General features: G+C 49.9%; 1 long non-coding RNA gene across 1 annotated transcript; it reads left to right on the top strand.

Moving 5' to 3' along the window:
- Positions 1–1,208: 1,208 nt before the first annotated feature.
- On the top strand, positions 1,209–6,431 carry LOC103783679 (uncharacterized). The gene is made up of 3 exons (XR_008626375.3): positions 1,209–1,565; positions 5,881–6,034; positions 6,137–6,431. It is a non-coding gene; the product is annotated as an uncharacterized LOC103783679 (long non-coding RNA).
- The last annotated feature ends 6,299 nt before the right edge of the window (positions 6,432–12,730 follow it).

Genomic DNA, 12,730 nt, shown 5'->3' with positions numbered 1-12,730 from the left:
ATCTGGCCAACCATCTCAGTTTCTAGGGAGAACGTTCTTTCTGAGACCCCACAGTTGGTGGCAGGGCTGGGTTTCACGCCCCCTTCACTCACCATGCTTTCTTCCTGTACTTGCACTCACTTTGTTCCTGGTCAGGATCTATTTTGTTCTGTGTTATCTTGTTTGCATCACCATTTCAACACCCCATATGGACTGCATGCTCTTTTAAGATGAGGATCGTGTTTTGTACTTCTCTGTAATTCACACAGTGCTGAGCAAGGTGTCTTAGACATGAAAGCTACTTAATAAATAGCTAATTGACAGGGAGAAATACTGAATTGGGCAGAACTAGTGGTAACCCCAGTTCATTGCAGAAAGATTGGCACTGTGCGTCCTGACCTAAAAGACAGCTGCTCTGGGTTTCTGGGCTCTTCCCCATTGGTAGTGAAAGACCCCCTTTAGCTCTGACCCAGCCTCATTGTTGTCAGGAAATAGAAAAAAGCTCACACCTAAGGGCATTATCCTGATTATCACCACATTCACATATCGAGCAGGCCAAGAGATAGAAAAGAGTGTTAGTGTCTGATATTGTCCTCGACAAATAAAAATTAAGCAGAAGCTCCAGGATTCAAGGGAGGGAGCCCGCCCTCATGGGGAGCATGGGGGGAAAGAGCCTGTGGTCTGTGAGTGAGGGCCTCCTCCCCACCCCGAAGTGCTGGGGTCCATCGTCAGCTTGCAGGGTGACCCCAAGGCTACTGCCTCTAGGTGAACTTGAGAAAAAAGCTCTTTTCTGTCCCTGCCTGCTTGCTTCTTAACTGTGTGAGTGAGAGGGCAAATGAGATCCCATTTTGAACTCTGAGGAGGAAGGCAGTAGTAATAACAGTGATTATTTGGAGGTTATCACTTGTTGGGGCTGCCATTAAAGAGAAAACAGCTCACCCTGAAGGGTAACTGAGGCCACTTCCAGGAGGCGAGAGCAGCGGACCCTCCTCTTTGACTGCAGGGTGAGGTGGTGTGTGGGAAGGATGCAAAACACAAGGGGTTTTGTCTTGGACTCTCCTGTCCTTTGATTTCCTAGGTATAGGGGAACACCCAGAAGCCCTGCCCTCCGCCCCCCACCCCCTGCGAGTTGCTTCCTCTGATCTGTGAATTCTGGCTTCTCCAACGTTTCTGATATGATGATTCAGGAGAAAAGTGGACTTGTCAGAGACAGGAAGGGAAGATAAAAATAAAATCAAGTTAGCCAGGCCTATGAGTTCCTGTCATCTTAGTCATCCCCCGCTGCCCTTCCCCGTAAATATCCACAATCTTAAAAATCCCACAGCCCTGCGCAGAGTGGGAGCCAGACTTTGGGGTCCAGGTCAAGGCCAGAGGGTGAAGGGGACATGATTCAGCGCTGTGGGCCTGCGGACGGATGGGGGAAGCGGGGCCCTGCAGGGCCCCCCCAGGACGCAGGGCTGTGGGCTATGAGTCCTGCCTCACCCTGCAGCCTGCACCGCCTCTGCTTCTCCAAGCTGGAGCCGCCGAGTGATTGATGGGCCCCAGCTTGAATGGAAAGTCCAGATTCCAGCAACACAGCTTAAGAGGTAGGAGGAGAAACACGTCTAACATCTGCAACAAAATTAAAAATTAAATAAATAAAATTTGTTAGTTTACAAAATAGAACTCTTACTTGTTACTCAGGGTATTAACAATCTCCTTTTTTGATTAAAATTTTTTTTTTAATTTTTAATTTTTTTTTTCGGTAACGCCCGTGAAAGACGTTTGTTTCAGTTGCCAACATTTCTGCAGAACTAATGTGGGTGGATTGTGACAGATATAATTTCTCCATCCTACAGTTTCATCAACTTGAGTTCTGTTAAACTATACCCGCTGGGCTTAGCTCCTTTTAAAGTTTCCGCTTTGACAGGTAGATTTATTAGTCTTGAAATTTGTACAAATCAGATGTCACTCGTGGCAACTTGTCAAAATGTCAGTCTGGCGAGGCGGCATGAAAGGCTTTCTGGAGAGAAAGACAGACGTAAGGCAGGCTTTAAAGAACTCCAGCACGAGCTGCGGGAAGGAGTGGGAAGGATTGCAGCCCCTTGATCCTCGAGGCTTTACTTTATTAAATATCTCAAGCTGTATAGGGGGACGGGCCTTTGGATCCCGGGTCTCTGAGACATCAAGTCTGACAGCTCCCAAACGATGGCTTCTGTTGATTGCAGCGTCTAGTTTCTCTCCTTGTTATGCTCATTTAGTGGCAGAAGGCAAGGGGGGCTCGCTTGGTTGTACAGGCAGGGAGAGCAAATCCAGATCTCTCAGTTTCAAAAAACACTGGGTGGGTCTGTGGGGGTGGATGGGTGCTCCTGGGCTCCCTCGGCCAGAATGAGGGGTCACCTTTCAGCCCACAGATGCAAACTCCTTGTTCCCTTGGAGAGAAAAAGCAGCCGGGAGGTGGGGAGGGAGGGAGAAATGCTCTCAGGTGCAGGCCATAGGAGGCCACGGTCCTAAGACAGTCCCAGCACACCCGTGGCTCGATTTCCCGGCCTGTGGGCTTCCCGAATTTTCCAGGCTTCCCCATTCCCCAGCCATCCGTGAGTTAAGGAGCCTACGATTTGGTAAGCTCCATAATTATTTTAGTTTGACATAGCAGGAAATGTTACTAATGGTCAGAAAATTATCTGAATTTCTCCCCTGGGGTGGGGAGTGCAGGAGAAAGACCCCCAACCAGGGCCCCGGATATAACTTTCTGCAGGTGGCAGACTGCAAGTGTCCTGGTGGCATGGGTATTTAGTACTGAGAAGATGCCCTCTTGGGAGGCGGGGACTGTACTGCAGAACTGGAGATACAGTGATAGCTGGGGAAGCTTACACTAGCTTATTGCGGTGGTGTCTGCTCATCTATCTGTGTGGCTACCCGGGGATGCTGGAAGACGCCAAGTAAAGCTGTGGGGCTCAATATTCCTACAACCTCACTCTCCCACTCCCCAAGAGGTTCTGGGGGCATAACACTGTTTGTGTCCAGTGTGGAGGACTCAGACACTGGACGACAGTGGCGTGCCCCGATGTGAATGCTCAGGGCCCCTCCCCTGTAGTTCAGTCCTCCCTGCCTCTTTCTCAGGACGGCATTGGGAGCCACTGCTGACCTCAGTGCCCATGGCCACCCATGCTGGTCCATCTGTTTGCCTGTGCGATGTGGGGTCTCAGCATCAGGATGAGGCAGGAATCAGGATGAGGCAGGATTTGATTTGAGAAGTGTGGAGCTCGCTGTCTCCATCCCTGCCCCCTTCCTCCTTTATTCCAGTCCCTTTTCCTCCTAGGTTTCCAGAAACTCCTGCTCAAATGCAAATACCTCTTGGAAGGGTGGCACTCCTTCCTTCCTGGGGATTAGGTGACACCCTGCTGAAAGCAAGAGAAGTATTTTGTGGGAAGGAAGCAGGGCTGCTACCAGGCAGGTGGGGCAGGAGGCCCCAGGGAACCTGGCCCACCTCCTGCTGTTCCAAGAGCCCTGCCTGCCGACACCTCTTCCCCCGTCCACAGAGCCGGGAGCCAGGCTCTCCATAGAGGCAGGAGGGACTGCAGAGGGCAGGGGTGGTGGAAAGACCCTGAGGGCTGTGCAGTGAAGGGAAGGGACTTCCACACAGACCCCTTCTCCTGTCCCCCAAGAACACAAGTGCTTGGTGTTCGTGGGTGGCTGAGTCATTTTCCGCCAGCAGCCTGGAGTCTTAGGCATGAAGCGGGGGATTTTCTTCTCCCTGAGCCGAGGAGGGCGCTCTGTTGGCATTCTTCCCAAGAGGAGAGGAGTTGAGTCTGCTGTTTATGCTCCTGTTTGAGGCCTGGAGTGGGGAGCAAGTCTACTGACTTTGAAAGTGAGTGAGATGATCCCAGGTGGGGCATCCCAGCCATTAAGAGGCATGCTAAGGAGAATGGTCACGAGGGTCTAATCACGGCAGCAATTATCCTAATAACCCTCAGGATGGAGATCATGCCTTTCAAAGGCTTTCAAAGGGCTTTCAAAGGGCTCCAAGAACTTCCAGACTGGTGATCTCACATGATCCCAGCCTACTTCTGGCAGAGAGATCCGGTGGGACAGGCTGTAGTAGTCTGGGGGGAAACTGAGGCGCTGAGCTCAGGCCTTTCAGTCGGTCCCTTTTGCTTTGCTCTGTGAGTCCTGGAAAAATGAATCCTCGTTTTTGCCATCGCTGGATTATTTTCAGCTGCCATCCTGTCCCTGAGAATGAAGCGCGCACACACACACACAGACACACAGACACACACAGACACATACAAAGACACACAAACACACACACCTATGCACATAGACATCAACACACACAACTGAAACAAACACATATACACAAACAGACATAAACACACACAAAGACACACACATGCACACACAGACACACAGACACGAACACACACACACACATAGACACACAGACATAAACACACAGACACCCATGCACACACAGACACACAAACATGAACACACAGACACACGCATAGACAGACACATACAGACATAAACACACACACACAGACACGCACACATGCACACACAGACACAAACACACAGACACACACGCACACAGACACACAGACATAAACACACACAGACATACACGTATGCACGCACAGACACACAGAGATTGTGCACACACAGACACATACACACAGATGCACACACAGACACAGACACAGGCACACATATACCCAGATACACAGATGCACACACACAGGCACAAAGACACACAAACACACAGATACAGACACACATGCACATATAGACACGTATATACACACAGAAGCACACAGGCACACGCACGTATGCACATGTGTGCAGATGCAGATGCAGGCGCACATCTGCAGCTTCTAGCCCCCAAACTGGCCTCTGCTGAAAAGCGCTCCACCTAGGAGCTGCACGGCTCAGCCATGGGTTCAGTCCTGCCTCTCCTGTCCCCACAAGTTGGGCATTGTGCGTGGAGCTCATCGAAAGGCAGCAGGGAGCTGGCGGATCTGGGGAGCACGTACCAGGGGAGGACTTTCTCGAAGAGAAGTTGCTGTGTGCCATGGTTTGGCGTGACTGACTTTTATGTGGGGGAAGGGCAAGGGATCTTTTCCCTGTCCCTCTTCTTAAGACAGCGCTGCCTACACTCTGGGGTTACTTTCCAAGGGAGAGAACGGGGCCCTGAAAGGCTAAAACCAGAGCAGAAACGGTGGGTGCTCATGGCTAGCTGGAGTCCTGTGATTCTATTTCCTGAATGTGTCTCTGCTTGGTAATTTCAGGGCGGCCAGCAGGGAGAGGGAATGCGGAGTCGGGGGAGTGGCGGCGGGGGTGGGGGGTGGGCGTGGGGGTGAAAGGCAGGGAAGAAGAAGGAGGAGAAGAAAAAACCCATCAGCCCGTCTGGCATGAGTTCAGAAAACTCTCCAACTCACACATCTGGTTCTTATATTTCAAAGTTAATTAGTCATATTGAGGCTGTCTGAAGATAAATTTATCATCCAGAAAAAACACAAACAGTTTGAAAAATGAAAGGAAGTGAGGTGACATGGCTTGACGTTTAAATAAATCATTTTAACATGATTAAAAAACTTGTCCTGTCTGACACCCAGTACTTGGGTACTTTGTAAAGACTTTTTTTGACAAAGACAAGTCCCTGTTTGGTATATAAAAGCCCTTGCCATTCAATTACTCAGAATAATCTTTGGCCAATTACATCTCTGAATGACTACCGGGGCGTACAGCCCACAGCCGGTCGCATTCTCTGGGGGTGGTGGCAGGGGGCTTGGGGTAGTCAGTGATTATCCCAGGGGGAAGAAAAAAACTGCTGTAAAACATTGAGAGGTTTGGGCAACTGGAGGGTTTTTCTGAGAGAGAAGTGAGCATCAAATACATTCCTAATCTTGCCCTCTATAGATGAAGGTTGCTTGAGCAGGAAATCCACCCATGGCCCAAAGAGGAAAGATCCGCTTTAAATGCCTGGGCATATACTTCCAAGAACCAGATGTGGCCTGTTCCTTACACCTCCCCGGGCTTAGAGGACAGCTTGAACTCTGCGGCTGATGGAATTGTGAGTCGGGGCTCTCTCTGGCCTGGCTATAGTGGGAAGTGGCCAGATGGGGGTGGTAAAAATGTAAATAGTGGCGAGTTCTGATGTGTTCGTTTGTTCTAGGAGCAGATGGGAATGACCTGGAATCTAACACTCTACAATTCAGACACACCACTGTCCACTTGTCCCTCCCTTCCTGCCACTGGCCCTGCCAGCGTACCTTGTGTACTTCGCAAAGGTCACTGGCTCCTGTTTTATGTAATGACTGACAGGCGATCTCGCCCAGCTCAGCAATGTGAACAGACACCTTGCATGGTGCCGGTGGTGGGTGCGGTTGTTTCTGGATGTCATGGAAGAGGCTGGAGCATTCCAGGGCTTTCCCCAATTGTGCCTAAAATAAATTGGCTCTTGAGAGGTTTCTGTGTGCCTCTGGTCTGTGCTTTGGTCATGTTATTTATGCAGGACAAGAGTGATATAATCCAACATGAACGTTTTCTCCTATTAGCAATTTGGTCTCATCAGTTTTGTTAATGGGATAACAAGAGGTGCCAGTTATGGTGCAAAAGTCCCATCATGTTGGTAATTTTCACTGTAACGTGTTAGCAATCTGTCACTATTTGTTTCCAGCAATTCTGGCAAGAGTCTGCTTACATCAGGGGCTCCAATTTTCTCTCCACGCCACCAGGCTGTTCTCCCTTTCCCTGGCGAGGTAGCCTCCCCTATTTCGATCTGTCTCTGTCCATCCGGCTGTGCCCTTGTTTCTCTGTCTCCCGTGTTTCTCTCTCTGTCCCCTCCCAGCCCTCTGATAACCTACTGCAGTGTTTGTATTGGAGGGAAACACTGTTCGGGAGCAGCTTGCAGTGATAGAATTCCAGAGCTGGAAGCTTGCAACTCTCTTCGCCCCACTTCCCCCATTTGCCACTTGGAGAAATGAGAGCCAGAGAGAAGTGACTTGCCTAAGGTGTTGCTGTCAGTTAGGTGCAAGGCTGGAACTGGGAGCCTGGTTTCATGATTTAAAATCCATTGTATCTTCTTCTGTACACACAACGGCATATGGAAAAATCAGACGGTTCTCGAAACCAACTTTCTTACCTATGGGAAAACACATCCTGGTGAAGCAAAGGTCTTGGAGGGCACCGAGTCTCCTTCCCAGAGTGAATAGGGCCTTTCTCAGCATAATCAGGAGGGGCCCTCAAACCAGGTGGTTTTCTGGGGTGAGTCATTCCACCAGCTGTGATGCCTTGGGCTCAGGGTCCCTGCTCTGGAATCAAGAAGGGAGTGCTTCCTTAGTGAATCATGGCTGGCAGCGGCTTGCATACAGCTTTAGCCTCAGCCATGGTCACCAGCTGTCCAGCACAGAAGCCCTGGACATAAATAGCCTTTCCTGTGCAAGATGAGACACTCCTGCCTGCCTCCAGGTCCTAGACCCCTGCTGCACCTCTAGGAGACCTTCGCCTTGCCCTTGTGCATTTGCTCGAGTGGCCGAGATTCATTCCTTCTGGAAGCATTTATTTCCACGGCTGCCATCCTGAGGCCTGGAGGCTGAGAAGAGCAGAGGCACCACCCTGTCACACGGAGATGCCAGATATCATGTCAGATGGATGAGGGTTTGGAATCTTAGCTCTGCAACTTTGTGGTTGCAGGAACTTCCTAGATACAGACACTGTCAGTCTCTGTGTCTTTACTTGTAAAATGGGGATTTATAATATCATAGCTTGCTTATAGGTCTGTAGTGGGGAATATAGAATGTGTTTAAGTCCCCAGAATGCTCTAATGCATGTAGTAGGTGTGCCGTAAACCAAAAATTCAGCCCCTTACTCACTGTATGGGCTAGGAGATGCAGAGACTCCCCAGGACCACCTCTTACATTTCTTTCATAGCCACTGTCAAGTTCACAGTGTGGGTGATGGCTGGCTATGCAGTGATGGCCTGTGTGGCGTAGGGGTCAGCAAGTGGGCTGTTGGGAGAAGTGTTCCAGTAGAGGATCAAGGAGAATGTCTAAGGCAGAGAGACTTAGAGCATCAATTAACCATCTGTTGAGTGGAAGGAGAGAACGGCTGACCACCAAGTCACCAGCGACGCGGATGTTTAGAAGAATGAATATGCAGATTTCTGTGGCAGGAAAAAAAAAAAAAGGAAAGAAAAACGCTTTGACTTGGGCGCTGGTGAGAGCTACCAGGCTAGTGCACGTTCTCTCTGTCAAAACCTTCCCACTAATTGTCCAAAGCTTCCCTGATTGCTTGTAATGAAACCGCCAGCTGACTCTGAAATCTCAGAACCGTCTCATCATGCCCTGTTGAATAATAAACATTGCTGACAGGGGCAGACGAGTTGGTCACGTCAGCCTGGGAAGAGGCCTGGTGCTCCTCAGAGAGGCGGTTTCCTGGCTGTGTCCCAGGCACCTGGCAGGGCTGCCGGAGAGCAGGTACCGGGGTTGGCCCAGCCTTCTCCAGTTGTCCTTAAGGTGCCTTGGCTATGATGAGTTCTGCCTGCCTCTCTGTCTGGTGCTTCCTTTAGAGTTGACAGATGTGGGGTGTGTGTGTGTGTGTGTCTGTGTGTGTCTCTGTGTCTCTGTGTGTGTGTCTCTATGCGTGTGTGTCTGTGTGTGTGTCCATGTGAGTGTCTGTGTGTGTCTCTGTGTGTGTCTGTGTATCTGTGTGTATCTCTGTGTCTGTGTGCGTGTGTGTCTGTGTATGTGTGTGTGTGCATGTGTGTGTCTGTGTGTGTATCTGTGTGTGTCTCTGTGTGTATGTGTCTGTGTATGTCTCTGTGTGTATGTGTGTGCATGTGTATGTCTCTGTGTGTATGTGTGTGCATGTGTGTACATTTCCCATACCCCCCTTGTAATCCAGGTCTCTACTTAGAAAATGAGAGGCTTGGAGTGGGATACCAGGTGAGTCATTTAGCCCCCTTGGGTCTTGGTTTCTCTTTTATTTATTTTAGAAACAGGGTCTGGCTGTGTCGCTCAGGCTGCAGTGCAGCAGCATGATCATAACCCACTCACTGCGGCCTCAAACTTCTGGGCTCAAATGATCTTCCCACCTCAGCTTCTTGCGAAGCTAGGACTACAGACATGCAGCAATAGGCCTGGCTGATTTTTTTTTTTTTTTTTTAATTTTGTAGAGATGGGGTCTCATTTTTTTGCCCAGGCTGGTCTCGAACTCCTGGCCTCAAGAGATCCGCCTGCCTCGGCTCCCAAAGTGCTGGGACTGGAGGTGTGAGCCTGGCCTTGGGTACCCTGGTTGGCTTTCTGTAGCTCTTCACATGACCCATGTATGTTCATTCTGCACATCCACTTCATGCCTTTGGAGAGGTTTCTGGACCACACAGTCTATGACACTGCTCTCTCATTATTCTGCACTTTTTTTCTTTTCTTTTTGAGACGCGGTCTCACTCTGTCATCCATGCTGGAGTTTAGTGGTGCAATCATAGCTCATTGTAGCCTCGAACTCCCAGGCTCAAGGAGTGCTAGGAAATAGCACTCAGCCTCCCAAAGTGCTAGGATTACAGGCGTGAGCCACGACTACCCTGCCTTTTCTCCCCCTAACATTTATTAGGATCATAACTATCTTGCTGTTTGTGTGTTTTGTCTCCGGAGATTGTACTCAAGGTGAGGGAAGGGCCTTTCACATCCTGTTCCCCTCTGCGTTCCAGCGTTGGAACAGCTCAATGCCGAGGCCACAGGTGCTCTCTCAAGGCTACCTGTTGACGGAATGAGGAAACCTGCAAAAAGAGTGGCCGTTAATGACTTCCTCTACTTGCCTCATAGGGTTTTTGCAAGGGTCAAATGACGGCAGCTGTGAAAGTAATTTGAAAAAGTGAAAAGAAATATGCCAAGTGCAGACTATTAACATTACTCTCCTGTGGGCGGCAGAGGACGTGCCTTTGCCAAAATGTCTCAGTAGCCTTGAGGTGGGCCTGGCAGAAACTGGAAATCTTCCAAATACCTCACTGCCACCGACTTACACAGGGGTCTTCAAAGCAAGACACGCAGTTGCAGAACAATTCAGCTCCATTTTGCTCACGTTTACTGGGGGTCTGCTCCGTGTGATGGGTGCCAGGAGGCAGGAGAGCAAAGGTGTATCCTGCGGCCTCGGTCCTCAGCCAACTCACAATCCAGGAGGCAAGGCCGACTTGCAGACTGATACATTTTAGTACGAGGACACCTGCAACAGGATAGGCAAGGGTAGGTATCGAGAGGAAGGAATGTGAACCTTAAGAAGATGGGGAGATGACAGCAGGATTACTTGGCAGGTGAATCTCCGCCTTCTCGGTGGAGAAGTTTCCTAGAAACCTGTGTTTGTCTTTTCGTTGTTGGCTGTCCTCCTCCTAACTGCTACAGTTGAATTTTTTTTCTTCTTAGAGACAGGGTCTCACTCTGTTGCCCAGGCTGCAGTGCAGTGTTGCAATCATAGCTCCGTGCAGCCTCTAACTCCTGGGCTCAAGCAATCCTCCTGCGTTTCCCCCACAAGTAGCTGAGACCACATGCGTGCACCACTTAATTTTTTTTTTTTTTAAATTGTAGAGATGAGGTCTCACCACGTTGCCCAGGCTTGTCTCAAACTCCTGACTTCAAGCGATCCTTCTGCCTTGCCCTCCCAAAGCACTGGGATTATAGGCGGGAGCCACTGTGGCTGGCTCTGCAGATGACTATTTAGACAATTCCCTGATCGCACCCCATATGAAATCTTACTAACACATCTATCCCATGTATCTGCTATGTTCCATGGTCCTTTCAAGGCTCACAAATCATTGCAATATCTAAGGTTTTTAAAAATCCCCCAAGAACCAGCTTTCGCCCTGTTGGCGTGCTACCACCCCTGTTGTGAACGCAGGCAAGTACCACGTGCTTTCTCCCCTCTCCACCAATTCTGCGGACCTCAGACAACTTCTCCTACAGGTCTCGTGGCGTGCATTCCTTATTACCAAATATCCAGCCCTGGGACAGATATGGGCTAGAACTCAGGATTCTAGGGGGCTTTTCCAGGGGTCTAATGGCTTTCAGGGTGCTACTGGCTCCCTAATCTCCTTTTCCTGCCAGGGAATTTGGGACGCTTTACCCATCGTCACCTTTCCTGCCTCCCCAGTGTCCTTGTGTGGTCCTGACCGAATGTTCCCACCCCCAGCCCATCATACGGAGCTGGGGATCCATCACCTCTTCCTGGGCTATTGCTTCCCAAGTGCCGTCTTTCCATGTCAGCAGCACGTGGAGCCCAGGCTGCCCGTGGACACCGCTTGGATGAGGACTGAGGCTGTGCTAGACCACGTGCTTCCTGGGTGTGGCTTGGGTCTCCAGTTTGTCAGTTTCTTCAAGGCAGGGGCTGCATCTGGCCCTTTTGCCCTGTGTTCCCCTCTTTCTAAATCAGGGTTCAATAAAGACTCACTGGTTGTTTGGCATCCTTTTTGTCTTCTCAGCATGACTAAGTGATATGGTTTGGATATTTGTCTCTTCAAATCTCATGCTGAAACGTAAGCCCCAGTGTTGGAGGTGGGGCCTAGTGGGAGGTGTTTGGGTCATGGAGGCAGATATTTTGTGAATGGCTTGGTGCCCTTCCCTTTGTAATGTGTTCACAAAGGAGCTGGTTGTTTAAAAGAGCCTGGCATCTCTCTTGCTCCCTGATATGGTTTGGCTCTGTGTCCCTACCCAAATCTCATCTTGAATTGTAATCCCCATTTACAGTTGGGAGGTGATCGGACCATCAGGACGGGTTTCCCCATGCTGTTCTCATGGTAGTGAGTGAGTTCTCATTTGACCTGATGGTTTTATAAGGGACTATTCTCGCTTTACATGCTCTCTCTCACCTGCCACCATGTAAGATGTGCCCGCTTCCCCTTCTACCGTGATTGTAAGTTCCCCGAGGCCTCTGCAGCCATGCAGAACTGTGAGCCAATTAAACCCTTTTCCTTTATAAACTACCCAGTCTTGGGTAATGTCTTTATAACAGTGTAAAAATGGACTAATACACTCTCTCTCTCCCCATGTGACACTGTGGCTCTCTCTTTCCCTTCCTCCATGATTGGAAGCTCCCTGAGGCCCTCACCAGGAGCAGGTGCTGGCACCATGCATCTTCTTCTTTTCTTTTTTCTTTTTTGAGATGGAGTCTCACTCTGTCATCCAGGCTGGAGTGCAATGGCACAATCTTGGCTCACTGCAACCGCTACCTCCCAGGTTCAAGCGATTCTCATACCTCAGCCTCCGAATTAGCTGGGATTATAGGCATCTGCTACCACGCTTGGCTAATGTTTGAACTTTTAGGAGAGATGTTGGCCAGGCTGGTCTCAAACTCCTGACCTCAAATGATCCACCCACCTTAGCCTCCCAAAGTGCTGGGATTGCAGGTGTAAGCCACTGTGCCCGGCCTGCACCATGCTTCTTGTACAGTCTGCAGAACCATGAGCTAAATACACCTCTTTTCTTTATAAATTACCCAGTCTCAGGTATTTCTTTATAGCAATGCAAAATGGACTAGCACACGAGGGAAAGCAGCAATGGTTTCCTTTGTAAATATTCTTATTAAGTACCAGGCACTGAGTAGGGGCTTAAACAATGTGAGTTGAGATGGCATCCACAATGAGAAGGAGAGCAGCTCTGGTTCCTTCAGGACCCGCTTGAGGGGGCACCGCGGTGGCTTGGGGACAACTTGGAGCCCCATCCTGGGGAGAAAACAGCTCCTGTCTATGGCCCTGACTGCTTAGGCGGGAGCTGTGTGCAGCTCA

Source organism: Pan paniscus, chromosome 7, assembly GCF_029289425.2.
Source record: "Pan paniscus chromosome 7, NHGRI_mPanPan1-v2.0_pri, whole genome shotgun sequence".
Taxonomy (NCBI): Eukaryota; Metazoa; Chordata; class Mammalia; order Primates; family Hominidae; genus Pan; species Pan paniscus.
The sequence above is the reverse complement of the archived record's forward strand: the minus strand, read 5'-3'. Positions and strand labels throughout refer to the sequence as shown.